The sequence below is a fragment of the Sapajus apella genome, unplaced genomic scaffold, assembly GCF_009761245.1.
Source record: "Sapajus apella isolate SASKATOON/1434 unplaced genomic scaffold, GSC_monkey_1.0 scaffold43, whole genome shotgun sequence".
Lineage (NCBI taxonomy): Eukaryota > Metazoa > Chordata > Mammalia > Primates > Cebidae > Sapajus > Sapajus apella.
In genome coordinates, this window is record NW_022436983.1 from 239,213 (window position 1) to 261,597 (window position 22,385).

The window sequence follows — 22,385 nt, forward strand, 5'->3', positions numbered from 1 at the left end:
TGTGCCCAGGGCCAGGTGTGTGGGAGGAGAGTCAGGCAGGTGTGCCCGGGGCCAGGTGTGAGGGAGGAGAGTCAAGCAGGTGCGCCCAGGGCCAGGTGGACGGGAGAGAGGCAGGCAGATATATGACAGGGGCAGAGAGGGGATTGAGAGGTGGAAAGGTAGACAGGAAAGGCTGTGAATGGTTCTGGATGCTAAGCCAAGGCACTTGGACATCATGCTGACAGCCCGGGGCTGCCATGAAGGGCTTTCGAGAAAAGCATGGCATGAAAAGATCTGCTGTTGAGAAATAGAAGCAGGGCTCTGGTGGCAGGTGGACCATGGTCCAGGCAGGAGCTTCCACGGCGAGTGGTGTAGGTGGGCAAGAGAGGGGTGTTCCAGGGACCTCCATGTGGATGCAGCCAACACCTGGAGCCCAGGGCAGGGGAGTGGACTAAAGGGGCACCTGTGGGGCCCTTGTGTGTGGAGGTGAGAACTGCAGCTGGGGGAGGAACAGAGTTGCTCGAGAGGGTTGCCGGAGGAAGATTCCGAGAGAAGCTGAAAGCAGTAGTGCTTGGAGGAAAATGAGCTGGCCCGAGGTGGTGGAGGTGGTGGAGGTGGAAGCAATGGAGGCGGAGGTGATGGAGGAGGAGGGGAAGGAGGTCATGGTGGTGGTGGAGGTGGTGAAGAACGTGGTGGAGGTGACAGTGGAGGTGGTGGTGGAAGTGATGAAGGTGGAGGGGGCAGAGGTCATGGGATGGTAGAGGTGGGGGTAGTGGGGGAGGAGGTGATGGAGGTGGAGGTAGAGATGATGGAGATGGAGGGCAGAGATGGTGGTAGAGGTGGAGGTGACAGCAGTGGTGGTAGTGAGCTGTGTGTGTGTATGTGCATATGTGTGTATGTGTGTGTGTGTGTTCCTGTGAGAGTGCTCACCCATGCACTCATGCCCATGGCATTGTCCAGGTCGGGGATGCAAGCCTAGGCCTGTGCAGGCTGCCCTCTCCCACTGGGGACCGCCTGGGAGGAGGTTGCTGCAGCTGCAAAACCCCCTCGGCCACCCTAGGAGGAGCAGTGGAATATGCTTCACTTCCCGCCGCTCTGCTTGGCTTCAGCCTCATGCTGGCATCTGTGTTATCTCTAAGCAGAAAGCAGCTTGTTCAGAGCAGGCTGGGACACCTTTGTGCATCCATCCAAGGCATGCTGGGCACCAGTGAGGTGTCCGTTCCTGTTCCGGGCATGAGGGATTAGCAGGAAACGAGACAGACCCAGCCCCTGCCCTCCAGGGCTTAGTGTCCCTCTGGGGCCAGTCAGGTGAACGGTCACACCAGCTGGGGTGGGCACTTGGCAGAAGACACATTCATGACACTCAGAGAGCGCTCTCTGGGGCAGTCTCTCCACAGAGATGACATTTGAGCAGGGACCCCAAGGAAGAGCATCCCAGGTAGAAGGACCTGAATCTGCAAAGACCCAGGGCACGAAAGAAGCCACCACCCAAGCCCGGGCTGGGGAGAAGCCCTGTCAGAGGATACCATCAGCCTCCCCACCCAGATGCCCGGTCAGCATCTGAGGCCGGACACAGCTGACACCGGTTCTAGGGCTCCCCCACAGCATGGCACCCGCAACTCACCCATTTCAGAAACTGACCACTCACATCTGGAAACCCAGGAGCCATCTGCCCTCCTGTCTTTCCCACACCCCGCATCCACCCGCAGCCCCTGTGGTCTCAGCCTCTTGGATTGCCAGCCACTGCCACCTCCATCTCCCACCCTTGCCCAGGTGCCCTAGCTTGCACCTGCATTGCCCTGGAGCCTCCTGCTGACACCCCCTGCTGCTGCCCAGGCCCCACCTGCAATGTGTTCTCGGTGATCTTGAGAAGCACCGCTCAGCTCACCCCAGGAGGCCTCCGGCCGCTCCAGTGTTTGTCTCTGGACTTCTCTGCTGGCCACAGAACAGGTCTGTGCTTTAGAGGTTGGACTCCCAGAACTGCCACGTGCCGGGTGACCAAGGCAGGCCAGCTTTCTCTCTCCAAGCCTCTGTTTCCTCAGCTGTCATTTCTGCCTAAACAATAGTACTAACCTCATAGGATTACGGGCAAAAATTATGGGGAATGAGTGTGTGGGAAAGCCCTTATCCTGTGGCCTCATTCAGACTGCACTGGGTCACCAGCAGCTCTGACACCACTGCCCACACAATAATACGGCTTAGGGCTGCTACTCAGGTGGGCATCCTTCTGTGCCCACTGTACCCAGAGAACACTTCCTGGATATCCCTGGACCCCCAGCCATCCAGCGTCCAACTTCAGCGTAGGGCTTGGTGTCTAGAAAAGTGAGGCTCACATCCAGGAGCAGACCAGCTTCACGTGAGGCTCAGGGCCGAAGCCCGAGGCCATGTGGCACCACAATGGACAATGCTCATCTGTGCTAATCATGAAGTAACACAAGTGGGGTTTAAAAATACTACGCTTATTTCATTTCAGTGCAGGAGGGAGAAAGAACACACAGTCTGTATGAGCAACTCAAATCAAAAATAAATGAGGCAAAAGAGTCACCAAAAATAGTGTGGCATTAGAGACAGCAGCCTGCGTGGCTCGGCCAGCTGTCCTCAGCTTTACCAGCAAGCAGCCCCACAGGGAGGGCTGCGAGGATGCCTGGATGGTGTTTATCCAGAACAGACTCGTCCGATACCTGGGATCTGAGGAGAAGTCAGGTACCAGCAAAGGGAAGGCAGTGCAGAGGGGACACGCGGGCACCCAGAGACCTCTGGCATCTTCTCCTCCTCCCCTGTCACCCTCGCCAGGCAGTGAGGTCAGAGGCTAGGCTAGCACCAGCATGGGAACCACTTGGCCAGAAAGTTTCCTCATTGGCCTGAAGGAGCTCCCCTTCAGACTCAGAATGTCCCCGCAGAAGGACAGGCCTGCAGCTTGGGCACACATGGGTCCTCAGAGCAGCATGTGCTGTGCACAGCATTAGGATTTGCACTTTTGCCTTAATTTCATTACAGACTAGGTCACCGTCCTTTTTTTTTTTTTGGACAGTCTTGCTTTGTTGCCCAGGCTAGAGTGCAATGGTACAATCTCTACTCACTGCAACCTCCACCTCCCAGGTTCAAGCACTTCTGCCTCAGCCTCCCGAGTAGCTAGGACTACAGGTGCCCACCACCATACCTGGCTGATTTTTGTCTTTTTAATAGAGACGGGGCTTCACCATGTTGGCCAGTCTGGTCTCAAACTCCTGACCTCAGGTGATCCACCTGCCTCAGCCTCCCAAAGTGCTGGGATTACAGGAGGCATGAGCCACCATGCCCGGCCACCAGTAATCTCCCTTTTTTTTGAGATGGCGTCTCACTCTGTCCTTCAGGATGGAGTATAATGGTGCAATCTCGGCTCACGGCAATCTCCACTCCCAGGCTAAAGTGATTCTCCTGTCTCAGCCTCCCAAGTATCTAGGAATACAGGTGCCCACCACCACACCCAGATAACTTTTTGTATTTTTAGTAGAGACAGGTTTTCACCATGTTGGCCAGGCTGGTCTCAAAGTCCTGACATCAGGTGATCTGCCCACCTCGGCCTCCCAAAGTGCTGGGATTACAGACATGAGCCACTGCACCTGGCCTCACATTTCGTTTTTTAATGTATCAGAGGTCTGTAAATCATGGCCCAGGGGCCAGATCAGGCCCACCTTTTGTTTGTGTAAATAGTTTTATTGGAACACAGCCACAACCTTTCATTTACATATTGGCTGCTTTTGCACCCTGAGTTGAGTAATTATAACCGAGATGGACTGACCTGAAATGCCAAAAATATTAACTGTCTGTCCCATCACTGCAAAAGTTTGCCCTTCCCTGCCGTAGCATCCTGGGGAAGCATCCTGTTCACTGAAGACAGCTCCTGTGTCAATGGGAACTTAGTTCAGTGTTGGTCTGCTATGCTAATGTCGATTTGGGGCTTTAGAGATTTTTGGTTGGTTGATTGGCTGGTTTTTTGTTGGTGGTGTTGGAGGGGAATTTATTTACTTATTTATTTATTTATTTATTTATTTTTGACACAAGATCTTGGTCTGTCACTCAGACTGGATTGCAGTGGTTTGTTGGTGGTGTTGGAGGGGAATTTATTTATTTATTTATTTATTTATTTATTTATTTATTTATTTTTGACACAAGATCTCAGTCTGTCACTCAGGCTGGATTGCAGTGGTACAATCATGGCCCAGCACATCCACCTCCCTGGGCTCAAGCGATCCTCCCACCTCAGCCTTCGAAGTAACTGAGACCACAGGCCTCAGTTAATTAACCATGCCCGGCTAATTTTTGTATTTTCTGTAGAGCCGGGGTTTTACCATGTTGCCCAGATTGGTCTGGAACTCCTGGGCTCAAGCAATCTGCCCACCTTGGGCTCCCAAAGTGTTAGGATTACAGGCGTAAGCCATCGCACCCAGCCCCTAGAGTTGTTTTTATTTGAAAAAGAAAGATTCTGCAATAATGAGATTTCTGTGATGCAAGGAACATCTTTTGTCCAGGGATATTTAGTCACATGATTAGCCTCAGACCCCACGGTAAAGGGAAGCACTACATTCCAGCCACCGGCACCCACCTGCTGCCTGCTGACAGCTTCAGCTTTCAGAGCGAAGGAGGCTCCCATGGACTCCCAGGGGCCAAGCAGGATCCCCCAGGGCACCCAGGTGGGCCATCTTCCAACATCTCCGAGTGAGGGGCGGGTGGGACTCCACAGGCCAGGTCTGGGGGAGGACCTCATTCCCGGCGGGTCCTTTCTCTGGGATGTGCCGACATCCCTTAGCTCTCTCCCAGCTTCCATGAGTCACAGTGGAGCTATTTCAAACCTGGGGCTGCGAGAATGTGTCAGTGTGTCCCCCCCGCTTTGGGACCACAGGGCTCTCAAGACAGAGCATCCTTCCAGTAGACTGTGGAGCCATGCACTGAATTCAATGAGGCATTTTCACAAGGCCCGTCTGAAACACTTAAAGACTGTGCATAACATGTGACTGGACATGTGTCTACCAGAAAACAGTGCAAGGAGCTTTTAAGCTGTGAGGTTTGCCTCTGTAGGAAGGCTTTGGGGTGCTGCCCACATGTGGCATGGCTCGGGTGGGGGGCAGACAGTGGACATCGGCAGTGACGCTGCGGGGCATGGACCTCCCACTGGACTTCTGCGTGAGCCCCAGACAGGAGCTCGACCAGCGTCGAGCGGACCGCCTGCATCTGTTCCTCCCCCAGAGTGAGACTGTGAGCAGGGAAGGGCAGAACGCCACACATCACACTGCAGCTGAAATAGGTCTGCCTTCTGGGTACTGGCTATGAAAGGGATTTGTGTGTCGCATCCCCAGGAGAGGAAGTTGTGGTCTCACAAGAGGAAACCCAGCAGGATCCCAGGGTTGGCTGGAAAGTCAACGAACCACCTAAAACCCGCCCACAGAATACTGTGACCAGGAGCTTGCATGGAGACAGTGCTGAGCTCTGTATAGGTCGTCTCACTTCAGTGGGACCTGCCCCCACCACCCCCACCGGAGAGAGGAGTCCTAGACTCAGGCCCACAAGGACAGGCATATGGGGCCGGGACATGGGGTGCGTACAGCATGGGTGTGTGCAAAGCAGACGGGAGCACAAGTGTCTGGAGGGGAAGCCTGGCCTTCTTATTTAGCTCTGTTTTTTTGAGATAGGGTCTCACTCTGCCACCCAGACTGGAGTGCAGTGGCATGCTCTCATCTCACTGCAGCCTCAGCCTCAGGCCATCCTCCCATCTCAGCCTCCCAAGAAGCTAGGATCACAGGTGCACATTACCATACCTGGTGACTTCTCTTTTGTGTGTGTGTATTTTTAGTAGAGATGGGGTTTTAGTATATTGCTGAGCTAGTCTAGAACCCGGGCTCAAGAGATTGACCCATCAGGTGCAGGTGGCTCACGCCTGTAACCCTAGCACTTTGGGAGGCCAAGGCAGGCGGATCACTTGAGGCCAGGACTTCAAGACCATCTTGGCAAACCTGGTGAAACTCCATTGTAAAAATACAAATATGAGGCCTGGTGCAGTGGCTCACGCCTGTAATCCCAGCACTTTGGGAGGCCGAGGTGGGCAGATCACAAGGTCAAGAGATGAGACCATCCTGGCCAACATGGTGAAACCCCATCTCTACTAAAAGTACAAAAAATTAGCCAGGCATGGTGGTGCGTGCCTGTAGTCCCAGCTACTCGGGAGGCTGAGGCAGGAGAATTGCTTGAAACCGGAAAACGAAAGTTGCAGTGAGCCGGGATCGTGCCACTGCACTCCAGCCTGGCGATAGAGCGAGACTCTGTCTCAAAAAAAAGAGAGAGAGAGTTGGGCATGGTGGCTCACACTTGTAGTCTCAGCAACTCAGGAGGCTGAGGCAGGAGAACTGCTTGAACCTGGGAGGAGGAGGTTGCAGTGAGCTGAGATTGTGCCACTGCACTGTAGCCTGGGCATCAGAGCAAGACTCCCGTCTCAAAAATAACAACAACAAAAAAAAAACCTGGGCCTCCCAAAGTGCTGGGATTACAGACCTGAGCCACCACACCCAGCGAGGCGTGGCCTTCTGAAAGGCTATGTTCCTGGTGGAGCTGTTGTCCTGGAGCAGGGTTTGCCAAAAATTTTTTTTTGAGACAAGATCTCACTTGGTTGCCAGGCAGGAGCACAATAGCGCGATCCTAGGTGACTGTGGCCTTGACCTGCCAGGCTCAAGCAGTCTTCCCACCTGAGCCTCCCAAGTAGTTGGTACTACAGGCACACCCCTGTAATCCATAACTGTAAACCATACCCAACTACATTTTTTATAATTTTGTAGAGAAGGTGTCTCACTATGTTGCCCAGGCTGGCTTTGAACTCCTCAGAACAAGCAATCCTCCCCCCACAGCCTCCCAATCCCAAAGTGCTAGGATTACAAACAGGAGCCACTGCACCCAACCAGGCAAATGTTTTCGGCTTGCAGGAAATTCAGTCTCTATTGCAACTCCTCAGGTCCGCCATGGTAGCAGGAAAGCCTGGGCGATACATCAATACATGCCGTCTACTACATGTTTCTCTCCCTCAAGATTGACAGCTGCAGCCCTAATCCTCAATGTGATGGTATTAAGAGGTGAGGCCTGGGAGGTGATAAGCTTTAGATAAGCTCAGGTCTTGCTCTGTTGCCCAGGCTGGAGTACAGTGGCGTGATCGTGGCTCATTGCAGCCTGGACCTCCTGGGCTCAGGCGATCCTCCAGCCTCAGCATCTCAGCTGGGACCACAGGCATGCACCACGACGCCCAGATAATATTTTGTAATTCTGGGTTAGAGGCCCCATGACAGGATTAGTGCCTTGGAAAGAAGAGGAAAAGACCAGAGCTCCCTCTCTACCCTGTGGGGACCCAGCAGGAAGGAATTTTGTCTACAGGGCAAGAGAGGGCCCTCACCTGGAACCGAATATGCCAGGACCCTGATGCTGGATTTACCAGCCTCCGGCACCATGAAACAGAAATGCCTGTTATTTAAACCGCCCAGGCTGTGGTATTTGGTTACAGCAGCCCAGGCTCACTAAGATAACAAGTGAGCTTGGCTACATGCCAATAAAACTTTATTTATGGATGATGAGATTGGAACTTTATATAAATTTTATGTGTTATGTTATTCTTCTTTTGGTTTTCTTTCATTTAAAACTAAAAACCAGACTTGGCACAGTGGTTCACACCTATAATCCCAGCACTTTGGGAGGCTGAGGCAAGAGGACAGTGTAAGGCCAGGAATCTGAGACCAGCCTGGGCAACATAGCAAGACTCTGTCTCCGCAAAAAAATTTAAAATTAGCTGGGGGTGGTGACACGCGCCTGTAGTTCCAGCCACTTTGGAGGCTGAGGCAGGAGGATCACTTGGGCCCAGGAGTTCGAGGCTGCAGCGAACTGTGATTATGCCACTGCACTCCAACCTGGGCGACAGAGCAAGATCCCGTCTCAAAAAAAAAATTAAAATGAAATAAATAAAACTGTAAAAATTAGGCTTGACCAGGCACAGTGGCTCACACCTGTAATCCCAATACTTTCGGAGGCTGAGGCAGGTAGATCACGAGGTCAGGAGTTTTTAAGACCATCCTGGCCAACATGGTGAAATCCCGTCTCTACTAAAAATACAAAAATTAGCTGGGTGTGGTGGCCCAAATCTGTACTCGGGACGCTGAGGCAAATCACTTGAACTCGGGCACATCGCTTGAACCTGGGAGGCAGAGAGAGGTTGCAGTGAGCCCAGATCGCACCACTGCACTCTAGCCTGGCAGCAGAATGAGAATCCGTCTCAAAAAAAAAAAAAAATTATTCTTAGCTCGAGGGCCACACAAACACAGGTGACAGGCTGGACTTGGCCCTCGGGCTGAAGCAGTTTGCCAACCCCTGTCCTAGAGCAATCGGGGAGGCCGCCTCGCTGTCACCCAGGCTGGAGTACAGTGGCACGATCTCGGCTCACTGTAACCCCCGTTTCCTGGGTTCAAGTGATTCTCATGCCTCAGCCTCCTGAGCAGCTGGGATTCCAGTTGCCTTCCACAAAACCTGGCTAATTTTGTATTTTTAGTAGAGAAGGGGTTTCACTAGGCTGGCCAGGCTGGTCTTGAACTTCTGACCTCAAGTGATCTGCCTGCCTCAGCCTCCCAAAGTGCTGGGATTACAGGTGTGAGGCACCGCACCCAGCCTTTGCTTATCTCTTTATCCATCAATGGATATGGGTTGTTTCCACATTTTAGCTATTGCAAATCATGCTGCTATGAACACACGGGTACAGATATCCCTTTGAGACCCTGTTTGCGTGATTTAGGGTATATCCCCAGAAGTGGAATTGCTGGGTCATATGGTAATTCTATTTTTAGTTTTCAAAGAGCAACACTACTGTCTTCTATAGTGGCCGTGCCATTTCACATTCCCACCAACAGTGCACAAGGGGACCCGTTTCTCCACACCTTGCCAGGACTTACAATTCCGGGCTTTTTTACCACAGCCATCCTAATGGCGCCAGGTAGCATCTCACCGTGGTCTTGATTTGCATTTCCTAATGGTTAGTGATGTTGAGTGTCTTTTAATGTGTTTATTGGCCATTTGTGTGTTGTCTTTGGAGAAGTGTCTATTCAGTCCTTTGCCATTTTTATATTCGGGCTGTTTGGTTTTCTGTTGAATTTTTGTTCTGGATATTTTCTGGATATGAATCGCTTGTCAGATATATGATTTGCAAGTCTTTTCACTCACTCTGGGTTGCTTTATTACTGTTGATGGTTCCCGCTATTTTTATTTACCTATCTATTTATTTATAGCGGTGGGTCTTGTTATGTTGCCCAGGCTGGAGTCCAGTGGCATGATCATGGCTTACTGTAACCTCAAACTTCTGGGCTCAAGGGATCCTCCTACCTCAGCCTCCCAAATAGCTGGGACCACTGGCATGCACTAGCATGCCTGACTAAATATTTTTTTTCTTTTGAGATGGAGTTTTCCTCTTGTCACCCAGGCTGGAGTGCAATGGTGTGATCTAGGCTCACTGCAAACTCCTCCTCCTGGGTTCAAGCGATTCTCCTGCCTCAGCCTCCCGAGTAGCTGGGATTACAGGCACCTGCCACCACACCCAGCTAATTTTTTTTATTTTTAGTAGAGACAGGATTTCACCATGTTGGTGAGGCTGGTCTCAAACTCACAAACTCAGGTGACCTATCCGCCTTGGCTTCCCAAAGTCCTGGGATTACAGGCGTGAGACATCACACCCAGCCGCCTGGCTGATTTTTAAATTTTGTGTTAGAACTTGGGTCTCACTATGTTGCCCAGACTGGTGTCAAACTCCTGGCCTCAAGCAGTCCTCCCACCCCGGCCTCCCAAAGTGCTGGGTTACATGTGTGAGCCACCGCAGCCAGCCCTGAGTGTCTTTTAAATGAAGTACCTCTAATCTGCCACCCAGCCTTTACCGGTCACCTGCCTTCCTCGTACAAAGAAGCTTTTTTAGAAAAGAGTTGGCAAATATCTGAAAAATACCGTTTGTGTTTAAGAGCCAGGAATGAGGTTCGAGGGCTGGGTCAGTGTGTCTGAAACTGCAAAACCGCCAGTGGGGTTAGCCTCGCAGCATCCAACTTTAACCTCTGCTGTGGTCGGTGACAGCCGTGACTACAGTCTGTGTTTGGAGACCCACGGAGTCACAGCAACATCCCCATACTGGGAGCCAAGAGGATAGTGGCTGCTCCCCTGGCCCTGGTTGGTGGTGGAGGTCACCTGTCCAGAACCAGAGGTCCATGGGCGGCTCCAGGGTGGGGAGGTCAAGGTGTGTGTGAGGAAAGAGCCCCCATTTGGAGCTGGACACACCCAGGCTCTGGTTCTAGCTTTGCCACTAATTTCACCAAGTGACCTTGGACGTTATTTAATATTCTTGGGCCTCGATTCCCCCATCCGTAAAAAGTATGTCTCGGCCAGGGCTGGGGGCAAGGCCTAGGGCTGGTTCAACATGGGTTGCTCCCCACCAGTTCTCCCCCACGGCGTCTCTCCGTTTCTTTTTCATTCTCCTGTTTGCTCACCTTCCTCCTTCCCTCTTCTCCCTCCTGTTTGTCTCTCAGCACCTCTGCTTTCTTACTGAGCACCCGAACTATTATATTTTCCCTTTTCCTCTTTCTACCCCCCCAAATCCTGTCCTTATCTTTAACCTGCTGGGAACACACAGCGCCAACCCTGGTGTCGGCTTTAGAGCTGTGTGCCCACGCCGGGAGAGAGGGTGCTGGCCTCCCTCCTGGAATCACACACATGGGGGTGGCCTGGGACCGGGGACTCAGCACAGAGCAGGTGGCTGGCACCGCAGGAGATGGAATGTTCCACCCAAGTCCTCCCTTTGCCTGGCACCCCAAAGAGCTTGGGCTGTCCCCAGAGTGAGTCACCAGAGAGCCTGGCCCAGACTCGGCAGCTGGTGTGGGAGGGAGGAGGGGCCTCCCCAAGAAGGAATAGCAGAGCAGGGGGAGGCCACGGGAGAAAGAAAACCCCCCAGAGGGTGCTCTCCCCTCTGGCCCATCCTTCCCAGGGCCACCTGCCCCCTCTGTGTCCTTGCACAGGGATGGGAGATGGAGCGGCAGAGCCTGCCCTGGGCTTCTCTGCAGTGCACAGCTCACAGCGCACTCTGGAGCCAGCCAGCCCTGAGTCCAGGGCCCTGAGACCCTCCGTGGCATCACCTGTGGCGTGAGGGGCAGCAGGACTCCTTCCAGGGCAGCGGGGAAGATCGGATGAGGGAGCTGAGGTTAAAAGTGGGCAACCCCCCCACCCGGCACACAGCCGGCAGCAGTGAGGGGAGCTCTTCAACATCACCAGCACCCTGCCCTGAGAAAGGGGCTCCGCACCAACAGGGGAGGTCTGGGTCTGCCTTCCGCCCCCAAGGGGCAGTGCAGGGACAGGCCTGGGCTGCCCCCTCACACCCACTTGCTCTCTCTCCTCTGCCTGCCTCCTGCCCCATCTGGCCACTGCTGCTCTGCCAGGACAGTCACAGGTGTTGGGCCCTCCCATCTGGGTCATGGCGCTAGGCATGCCTGGGAGCAGAGGCCACGCCCAGGCACCCCACTGTGCCAGGCTTCTCCGCTCTGCGGTGGCAGTGCACGAGCTCTGGCATGTGGTGCACCAACTTCCTCTTGGGTGCTGTGGTCCCAGGGCGCGCACTCTACAGCAGATGTGTGACCTCGCCTTCCCCTGAGTGCTTGGAAAATGGCCTTGTCTCCGGTCGTTCCCATTCAGGAGCAGGTACCAGGGTACTCCCGGGATCTGGTTTTCCAGGATGGATTCTGTATCTGATGGGTGGGCAGCCCCAGCTCCCTGAGCAGGGCTTAGGTGCCTGCCTAGTGTCCAGGGTTAATTGTGCTAGCCTGCACCGCGGAGCCCCGAGTGGTCACCTAGGGATTGGCCTCAGCCTGAGGGTGAGCTGACCCAGAAGGCACCCTGACCAACGCAGCTCAGCCCTGCGAGGCTCCTTGTTGCTGCTGCTGGGCAGAGTGGGCCTGGCACCTGGCAGGGGTGTCTGAACACGACACATTCTCCACTGGCTTCCGCTCTCATCCCTGGGGCAACGATGAGGGAGATGCTGGGAGATCGAGAGCCCTGTGGGGCCACTTCTGTCCCTCTGCAGGGGGCAGGGCTGGCAGCTCCTGGGGAGAGCCCTGCCCATCTTGTCTGCTCTCTCCGGGAAGCCCTGGCCTGGGGATTCCCATCTCTGGGTGGAAGGCTTGAAGTCCCCTGCCTTGAACAGTGTTGGCGTGGGTCCCCGATCCCTCCTCTCTTCCCTCATCCTTGGGGCTGAGCATGGGGCAGTGGTGTGGGATAAAGACCCCTCAGACCCTTTCCCCACCCTGCAACCCCTTACACAGCCCTGAGGTCACTGTGCCAGAGGGGAGGGCAAGGGGCTCCCTGGTGACTGTGGCTTTCCGCATCCCCTCACTCTCCTCCTCCACTTCCCCTTGGGAGGATATGGGTGCAGGGTGCGGTCATGGAGGGAGGAGGCTGTAAGCCTCCTGGGGGGCACATTTGTGTGTGTGTGTTATGTGTCTGTGTGTGTGTCTGTGTGTGGACGGCTGAAAGGAGGAGGCCAGGGGGCCTGGACATGTGGTTTTGGGGAACTCAGAACCAGTGAGGGCTCCTGCTGCCACCGCAGGGGACAGGCCCAGCCAGCGACTGAGTGAGCAGCCTGGGCAGCCCCTGACTCGCTGTGGGCCGCGCCATCTGTGCAGCGCTGGGGTCCCCACCACCCACTACCAGGTGAGGGGCCCTGCACGGCACTGTACCTTCCCCTGTGGTCACTGAGAGGCAGGATGGAGCTGGCACTGGCACGTGAATTTTGGGGCTGTGGTCTGTTTTTTGTTCATTGCAGCATTGGTTAGATGTCCTTGCAGCAGCCTAGACCTGTGGTGTTTGTACTCAGGGAGCAGCATTGAATGTGCTTTGAAGAGACTGAAATTTCTGGTCTGTGATCTTCCTGACAATTTTTAGTGAGGCGTTGATGTGATGTACTATCATAAGTGCTCCATTCGTCAGTCATGACCTTGGGCACCGTGGTTAAGTCTGGATGCATCTGCTGTTGCCTGAGCTGTGTGACATCTGTCAATGTGCCACTGGTCCCCTCGGCTCAGGCCTCAGGAGCTTAGAGGAGAGACTGAGGTTTCTCTGTGACAAAAACAGGGACTCCTGATGGTCAGCTCCAATCTCTAGTAAGGTGCATGGTTCTCCCCGCATTCCTCTGGCTGCATCTGAGCCGAAGTCTCGATGGAGCTGTTGGGAAACTGGGTTATGCTGACCTCCCAAACCCTGTCCACCCTCTGGGGCATCCTTCCGACAAGTAGGCCTTTCTGCCAGATCCCCAGGATGACCCCCAGGCAGACGACCCCCTGGGGTCGTGACGCCTCGTGCCCTCGGAGTCCGCGGCTGCCTTCGCTGCAGCCTGTACTCTTTGCCGTCTGATCCTCCTCAGGAAAGGACTGGGCTCCTGTGTGAGCGCCTCGCTCCTGGGTGAGAGGGGAAGTGTGTTGTGCAAGTGCCCTTCTGTGTCATGCGGTTTTGAGCAGTTACACCTCTTCCTGTCTCTGCTGGAGGCACAGTCACCGCCAGGGCTCCTCCAGGCTCTGGCCCGCAAAACAAACAGACCAGGGTTTTGTGCCAGGCGGTAGTCACGGCAGATATCTCAGGGACTTGGCGGGGGGGACCTCCAGGGTTCCCGAAGCAACATGCAACATAACTTCAGTTCAACAAGCAGATGCTGGAGTCCTCGCCCCAGGCCTTCCGGAAGACACCCAGGGCGTCACACCCAGCCTGGATGAGCCCCCTTCCCTCCCTTCCGCCTTGTTCACTAGGCATTACCACATGCTGGGTGCAGGGGCACATCCATGAACGAGACATGAAGCTCCCCGCCCGGAGGAGCTGACCTCCCAGCAGTCTTATGGGATATGGGTACAGAGGTGAATCGGGGGAGACTCCATTGCTGGTGTTGGTGGTGCGTCGCTGACCTCCACGATGGCCTTCAGGTGTCCACTGTGCCCATCGTATTAGGGTTGGCCTTTTGAAAGCTGTGAGTCCAAGTCACCTGGCAATAGATAAGGAATACAAGGTGACCATTCTTAAAACTTCAGGGATCTGCAGACCAGCCTTCTGGAACCTTCTGGATTCGGGATTTGGATGCAGCCACAGAGAGCCTAAGCGCCACAGGTCCCGCCACGACACCCTGAGGCGTGGGCTCACACTTAGGCGTGGCCGGTCACATCTATAAAAGATGAGCCTTTTCTGGGAAAGTGAAAAGACTGAAAAGCCTCCTGACAGGGAAGGAGACCAGGAGCCAGAAGAGCAGGTGTTACGCAAGGCTGAGGACTTTCAAACACCGACTTCCTGGAGGGCAAGACCACTGCCCGGGATGCAGCTTCACCTGCCCTCATGCAGACGGCGCAGATGTCCAGGAGGCAGCTGTGGTCAGTGACTCCACAGGAGGCATGCCCAGACCTGGGGCCAGAGCCTTCCTTGCACCTGTGCCTGATGTGACACCAGGGCGGGGCACAGGCTAGTCCCAGCTCCTGCGGCCCCCGTTGCTCACCCCTGCCTGTTAACACACTGAGTCCTCCCTCATTATCGTCCCATTTTACAGATGGAGAAACCGACACTAGGAAGGTTGAGAGAACTACCCAAGGTCATTGATGAGCCCATGGCAGTGTTAGGGCACCAGCCAGTGCCAACTCCAAAGCCCAGATTGGAACCACTGACTGGGCCTCACCTCCTTCCCAGGAAGCCAGACTGATCGCCTCGGGTCACCCAAAGAGGGTGGAATAATGTCATCCACCAGCTCCCGACGAAGAGAGGCACTTGTGCAGTCGGCACTGGTAGATTTCAGCTTAAAGGGAGATCCCCTCTCCAGCCTCAAAGTACTAACATTGGATCGAGACTTCTCACGAAAGGAAGGTTCCAGCCAGCCCACATTTTCCTACTCCAGAATCTACAATAAAGATACAGATATGGCCTTTTGCAAGAACTGGAAGTAGGTTTCCAGGTACCCACTGGACTTATAATTCAGCGTTTATAAGTATGACCCTGGAGATTAAATCAAAGAAGAACTTGCTCCCTGGAGCCCTGAGGTTAAGCGCTGAGGCGAATTCTGTATAATGATGTGGCTGGCAGCCACAGGGAGCATTTATTTATCATGCAGTCATGGGGCATCTGGTTCCAGGTCACAGAGGCGCTGGGGTTGCCTGGTCCAGGTGGGGTGGCTCTTGCATCTGCAGCAGGGTGGGCTAGGGCATGCACGTCCCATGACCATGGCAGAGGTTCCAGGGCAAGTCCCCTGTGACTGAGACATCTGCCCACTTCCTTAGGCCAAAGCAAGTCACATGGCTGCCCAGGAGGATAAGGCCAGGAGTTTGCCCCTTCAACATGTGTGTGTATATGTCTCTTTTTGCATATGTGTGTATATGTGTATATGTATGTGTGTATATATATGTATGTGTATGTGTGTAGGTATGTGTGTATGTGTATGTGTACATGTGGAGGTGTGTATGCCTGTATGTGTGTACACATGTAGGTGTGTGTACGTGTGTAGGGCTATGTGTATGTGTGTGTAGGTATGTGTATATGTATGTATGTAGGGGATCTGTGTATGTGTGTGCATGTGTGTAGGTATGTGTGCATGTGTGTAGGTATGTGTCTGTGTAAGTGTATGTGCATGTGTGTAGGTATGTGTAAGTGTGTAGGTGTGTGTGCATGTGTGTGTATGTATGTGAGTAGGTATGTGTGCATGTGTGTAGGTGTGTGCATGTGTGTGTATGTATGTGAGTAGGTATATGTGTATGTGTGTGTGTGTAGGTATGTGTATATATATGTGTGTATGTGTATGTGTGTACGTGTGTGTAGGGGTGTGTGCATGTGCATAGGTGTGTGTCTGTAAGTATATGTATGTGCATGTGTGTAGGTATGTGTGTGCAAGTGTGTAGGTGTGTGTGTATGCATATGAGTAGGTATATGTGTATGTGTACATATGTGAGTAGGTATATGTGTATGTGTGTGTAGATGTGTGTATGTATGTAAGTAGGTATGTATATAGGTGTGCGTGCATTTGTGTAGGTATGTGTGTGTATGTGTAAGTGTGTGTGTATGTGAGTAGGTATGTGCGCGCATGTGTGTGTGTGTTGAGGAGAGGCAGCAAAGTCACTTAGCAAAGGACATGGATGCTGGGAGAAGTGAGGCTTTGGGGTCAGTAACTCCACCCCCCACCCTCATGCCCTCCCTGTGCAAGTCAGGTGCCAGCTCCGTCAACCAGAACATCTGGATAACCGTAACAGGTTGTCCCCCACCAAGTCCAATCAGAAATTGTCTTCTATTATTTCGTATCTCTGTCCTTGACACCAGGACTCAGTCCTGACCTTTCTTGTAGTTTCTTGGCTTAAGCCGCTCATTCGTTTCCTTCTCTCACCCGGTGCACTGACCTCTTTCCATCTATGCAAACAGCTCATGTGGCTCTAACAGGGTACAGATTCCGTCTTTGATGCTGTGGTGGAGGAAATCAGGGACGGAGCCACCAAAGCTCCTACTCAGCCCTCCCACGGCACATTTGCCCCCCAAATAATAGTCATTGACCATTAGCTCCAACAGAGAAATTGTGGTCCAAGGTCCCCCACTGTGCAGATGAGGAAACTGAGAGCCCGAGAGAGGCCTCCTCGCCTCGGTTGGCTGTGCCCAGAGAGTTTTGCTCCATTTGTCCATTTCGTCTGGGGCTGCTTCTCCTTGTGTGCCCTTGCCTGGAATCATGTATGGGTCAATCTTTTCCAAAAAACTGCCAACGCTGGCTGGGTGCAGTGGCTCAGGCCTATAATCCCAGCCCTTTGGGAGGCTGAGGCAGGAGGATGACTTGAGCCCAGGAGTTGGAGACCGGCCTTGGCTGCAGAGTAAGGCCTCGTCTCTATAAAAAATACAAAAGTTAGCCAGGCTCAGTGGTGCACATCTGTGGTCCCAGCTACTTGGGAGGCTGAGGTAGAAGGATCTCTTGAGCCCCATAGGTTGGGGCTGCAGTGAGCCGTGATCATGCCACTGCACTCCAGCCAGGGGAACAGAGTGAGACCCTGTCTCAGAAAAGAAAGAAGGGCATGGGGCAGCATGGGGATGGAACTGCCAGCCCTCAATCTTACAGCCCAGGCTTGCTCCAAGAGCCAGAGTCCCAAAAAGGGGCCCTGTGGACCTCCCATAGGTCCCTGAAAGAGCCTCACCAGCGACACCTTCCTGGGGCTGTGGCTTTGATGACAGTCCAAGGCCCCCAGGATTCCTTTCTGTGTTCAAATAAACTCAGCTTCCTGTCCTCTCACCAACGCTGCATTCAGAGCCCAAACTGGCAACATATTTGGCCTTTCTAGAAAAGCTGCAGTTGAGAAAACACTCCCACTGGGAGGTCATGGGGGAACCAGATATTCACACAGCCTCAAAGAACCTTCCCTGTGATTCCTGGTTAATCATGAAAAAAGGAATTTTCGTGTCTGCCCTGGCGGACACCACCTTAACCAATTGGCCAGACCCGATTTTGCCCTCGATGGACAAACTCACTTGTTCGCCCCTGCCTGGATGCATGAGAAAGACAAGATCGCCCCAAAAAGGTTCAGCTAAATTGAATCCTGAAGCTGTAATCAGACAAATCCAAACCGAGGGACTGTCTGCAGGACAGATGACCTGAACTTTCAAAAAGGTCAGTGTCATAAAAAACAAAAATGAAAAAAATGGGGGATTGCTTCTAGACGGAGAGAGATGAGAGTCAATAACCAATGCCACTGTGAGCCTTGAATGGATCCCAGATTTTTGTAAAACAGTAGGAGTTATTTTGGAATAATTGGGAACACCGAATAGAAGATCAGGTGATATTGAACTAAGTATCTTAGGGACAATGCTGGTGGTGTGGTTTAGACAAAATTCTCAGATGAGTGCTGCATATTGAGGGGTGGAGCTCAGGGGATTGCAACACACTTTCAAACAGTTCAGAGAAAAGTGTGTGTGCATGTGTCCATGTGCGTATGCATGCATGTGGGGGGTGTGCATGTGTGTGTGCATGTGCGCGTATGTGTGTGTGTGCATGTGCACATGTGAGTGCATATGGATGTGTTCGTGTGGGTGTGGGTGTGCACGCATGTGTGCATGTGTGTATCCCTGTGTATGTGCATGTGTGCGTGGGTGTGTGCATGTACGTGGGTGTGTGCATTTGTGCATATGTCTGCATGTGCGGATGTGTGCATGTGTGTGTGTGCATGTATGCATGTGTGTGCCTGTGCGTGTGCATGTGTGTGTGTGCCTGTGCGTGTATGCATGTGCGTGTGTGCAAGTGTGTGCCTGTGCGTGGAGAGAGAAAAAGGATCAGGAATGCATACAAGTGAGACAAGAGGTAAACAATTGGTGATTGATTGGGATGAAGAATATATTGGTATCTATTGCTATTCTAATTATTTCCACTTTTATGAGGTTTGAAAGTTTTCAAAGTAGTAAGTTGGTAAGAAGAAAGAAAATGCTCATAGAGGGAGCCTACCAACCTTCCTGGGTTCCCCTGTCCTTGTCAGCGAATCACGTAAAGGGGAAGAGCTAGGATTTAATGACTGGATTCCTTCCTGGGCTCCAAGCATTGTGACATCTTGCTTCAGTATTCCATGAGAAAGTTGGGCAAGCCTTTGTAAGCGCTCCATGCTTCAGTTTCTCCAAATCTGAATCCGGGAGATTTGCTCCAGGTCACGCGCAGACCAAGTGAAAGTGGAGATGATGGGAGAGACACAGACCGTGGACTCCCTGCTTGGACCCCAGGCCCTGCACCCCCTCTGCTGCTGGGCTCCCCCTTATGGGTCTGGTGTGTTGGCAAACTGTTTCTGACACCTGTTCTCCCAAGTCCTGGAGATGTCAGGGATCCCGGGGCCACTCAGCTTAGCTGTGCCTGCCACCCTCTGCGCTGAAGGAGCCACTACACCAGCTTGGACCTCATGGGATCTCCATGTAGGATGTCAGCTCCACAGGGATTGGCCACTTGGCAGATGCAGCCACTCCTGATTGGACAGTGGCGGTAGACTCTGGGCCAGTCAGCTCTGCCCGTGTGTCCTGCATCCTGAAATGCAAAGCAGGGACTGTGGGGAAATCTCATCAACTCCTCCTCCCCTGGGAGGTGGCAAAGGTGGTGGGCTGGGCTGCTGGGACCCTGGGGAGGAATGAAACAGAGGCTATGTTGGTGACCTGCAGTTCTTATAAAGTGCTCATCAAACAGTGTCCAGTTCCCACCTGTGGCTGTAGGCAGGAAAGCTGGCTGCTAGCATAGATACAGCCTGACCTTGGGGTCAGCACTTCTCGGAGTCCAGAGGGGTAGGGATTGGGACAGGTGGCCTCCCAAGGACGTCTCCCTAAGTGGCCAGCGGTGCCGCTTGTCCCTGCACGTGTATCTGCCCTGAGCACCCCCACTGGACACAGTGGGCATTGCACCCTGCGGAAAAAGCTGCCCTTGTTCCACATGCAAGCCATGTCCCCAGCGCTGCGGGCTGTGCTACCTGCAGTCACGCAGACCTCGAGCCCCGGCCACCTCTCTAGTGCCCTCTGTCCTCCAGCCTTCAGCAGGCTGGGTCACAGAGGCATCCGCCCAGTCATCCATTCATTCATTCACTCAACAAATACCTGTTCGGTGTCTACTAGGTGCCAGGCACCGCTGGGAAAACAGCAGACAAAACTCCCTGCTTTCCCGGAGCCGGCATCTTGGTCGGCAGACAGCATAAGCGAGAAGAGTAGGTGGAGGTGAAGGCGTGTGAACAGGTGACAGGCACTGGGGAGAAACAGCCCAGGGGAGGGGCCAGGGAGCATGGGGGAGAGGGGACTGCGAAGCAAGGGAGGTGTCCAGGGAAGACCTCCGTGAGAAGGTGACCTTGGCATAAAGAGGCCAGCGTGGGAGGGGCTCAGGCAGACTGTGGGGTGTCAGAAGCTGAATGGGGACAGGAGGAGGGCATGAAGCCTGAGTCAGGAGTGAGTCTGCTGGGTTCACAGACCTCCAGGGAGCCAGTGCGGCAGGGGCCAGTGTGTGAGGGGCTCGGCAGGGATTTGTGGCTAGCAAGGTCATGGCGCCACTGTTGAGACTGGACTCTGACTCTGAGTAGATTGGAAGCCCTTGGGAGGTTTTGAGCGAAGTAATGACATGATCTGACTCATGTTCTGGTATGATCACCCTGGCCCCATAGAGTCGGGCAGTAGGGGTGGAGGTGGGCACGGGGAACGCTGTGAGGAGCAGCTCGAGAGCCAGCAGCAGCCTGGGCCGGGGAGGAGATCGGGAGAAGCACGGGTCCCAGCCCAGGGACAGATTGGGTGTGGGAGGTGGGACGTGGGAGGAAGGAAGGAGTTGGGGTGACACCCTGGAGTGGGACTGACACCTGGGAGGACAGGGAACTCTTTACTCAGCTGGGGCCACCCTGGGAAGAACTGGGCTGGGGGTGAGGGCCGTCGGGAGCTCAGTGTCCGATCTGGGAATCTGAGGCGCCCATTCCCCACCCTCGTAGTTGAGCCGCACAAGCAGGGAATACACAGCTCTGGGGTTCAGGGGAGAGGTAGGCGGTGAGGGGTTTGCAGCAGAGCAGTGGGGTTCAGAGCCACGAGACGGAAAATCTGAGGGGCTTCATGGGGATGGAAAAGAAGAGGTTCAAGACCTGAGCAAAGGCAGCCACTGGGGGACAGAGATGAGAGGAAGAAACCCAGGAGACTCAAAAGGAGTGGCTGGAGGGATGAGAGGGGCGTGGAGTCCTGGGAGCTGGGGAAGCCACAGGTAGCACCTCTGTCGCCCCATGCAGTGGCCACTGCTGGACCTAGCAATGAAGAGGTTACCCACGGACTTGGCAAGGGCAACTCCCATGGAGTGGTGAGGGCAGAGGCTGACCAGTGTCGGTTTATGAGCTGGAAGGAGAGGAATCTCACAAGTGAAGGAAAACTTTTTGAGGAATTTCCTTGTGAATGAAAGGCGAGAAACAGTGGAGAAGAAAGTGAGTCTAAGAAACTGCTTTTTAGGCTGGCTGCAGTGGCTCACGCCTGTAATCCCAGCACTTAAGGAGGTGAGGCGGGTGGATAGCTTGACGTTGGGAGTTCAAAACCAACCTGGCCAATATGGTGACAACCCATCCCTACTAAAAATACAAAAATTAGCCGGGTGTGATGGCGAATGGTTTGTGATCCCAGCTACTTGGGAGGCTGAGGCAGGAAGCAGAGGTTGCAGTGAGCCAAAATCTTGCCACTGCACTCCAGCCTAGGCGACAGAGTGAGACTCTGTCTCCAAAAAAAAAAAAAAAAAAAAAGGGAAGAAAGAAACTGTGATTTTTGTTTTCTTTGGGAAAAATAATAACTGATTGAGTGCAGCTGGCAGTGCCTCCTGAAGAAGGAGGAATGGGCTTGGGGTGCCCTTGAGTGTGTGTGGGGCTGGGGGTGACCACGTGGCTGTGGACACTGTGGGGCCGGTTCCTGGGTAGCCACAGGAGGGATGGCAGGCAACTTTGAGCACAGATCCCGTCTCAGTGGGAGGCTGAGGTGGAAGGATCACTTGAGCCCCATAGTTTGGGGCTGCAGTGAGCCATGATCATGCCACTGCACTCCAGCCTGCAGAACAGAGCAAGACCCTGTCCCCAAAAAGAAAAGAAAGAGAGAAAGGCATGGGGCAGCATGGACACTGTGGGGCCAGTTCCTGGGTAGCCACAGGAAGGAAGGTGGTTTCTGGTTGCTTGTGTTTTCTCGGGGCTGGGAAGCAGCAGTGGCATCTGAGGGTGGGGTGGGAGAGGAGGTGCGGCGAAGTGTCCCCTGAGCCTGGGAGAGAGGATGGCTTAGAGCGGACGCCCACAGACTTCTCTGTAAAGGACCAGATAGTAAATATTTTAGCCTTTACCAGCCAGGCAGTCTCTGTTGCAGCTCCTCAGCCCTGCCTTTGTAGCTCAGAAGCAGCCCAAGAGGATTCTTAAACAAATGGGCATGGAGGTGTTCCAATAAAACTTTATTTACAAAACTAGGCAGCAGGCTGGCTCTGGCCTGCTTAGACTCCTGGCCCTTGACCTCACCTCCAGGCCAGGGGTTTTCAAAGCGAGTCCCTGGGCTGGCAGCATCAGCGTTACCTGGGACTTGTGAGAAATGCAGATTCTTGGGCCCCACCCCACATCCGTGGAACCAGTGACTCAGTCCTTTCACTGTTTCCAACCCAAGTTGAGTTTGTGATTCTGGAATTCTGGAAGTTAGCTCAGCAGCGAGACCCAAGAGAGAGTGAGCTGGTGGGGGCAGGGAGAGGCGGGCTACATGCCCTGTTAAAGGTACAGGCTTCCTAGCCCCCAGCCCCCAGCCCCAGCTCCTTCTGCAGGCCTGTGTGAGGACATCCTGCCTCCAGTGGGCCACGTTTGTTTACGCAGCCTCCATGGGGGGCTCCCTGGGGACAGGCTGTG

General features: G+C 53.8%; 1 protein-coding gene across 9 annotated transcripts in view; it reads left to right on the forward strand.

Moving 5' to 3' along the window:
• KCNAB2 (potassium voltage-gated channel subfamily A regulatory beta subunit 2) overlaps positions 1-22,385 on the forward strand; it is a 105,740-nt gene that overhangs the window by 18,061 nt on the left and 65,294 nt on the right. For 2 of the 9 annotated variants that reach the window (XM_032301078.1, XM_032301084.1), the window contains exon 1: positions 11,536-11,703. The exons of 4 other annotated variants lie outside the window; for them this stretch is intronic. The gene's annotated coding sequence lies outside the window, so the exon portion shown is untranslated. Of the gene's footprint in view, positions 1-11,535; positions 11,704-19,623; positions 19,741-22,385 lie in introns of those variants that run through there. 3 more of the 9 variants (XM_032301082.1, XM_032301086.1, XM_032301080.1) reach the window with 2 other exon arrangements.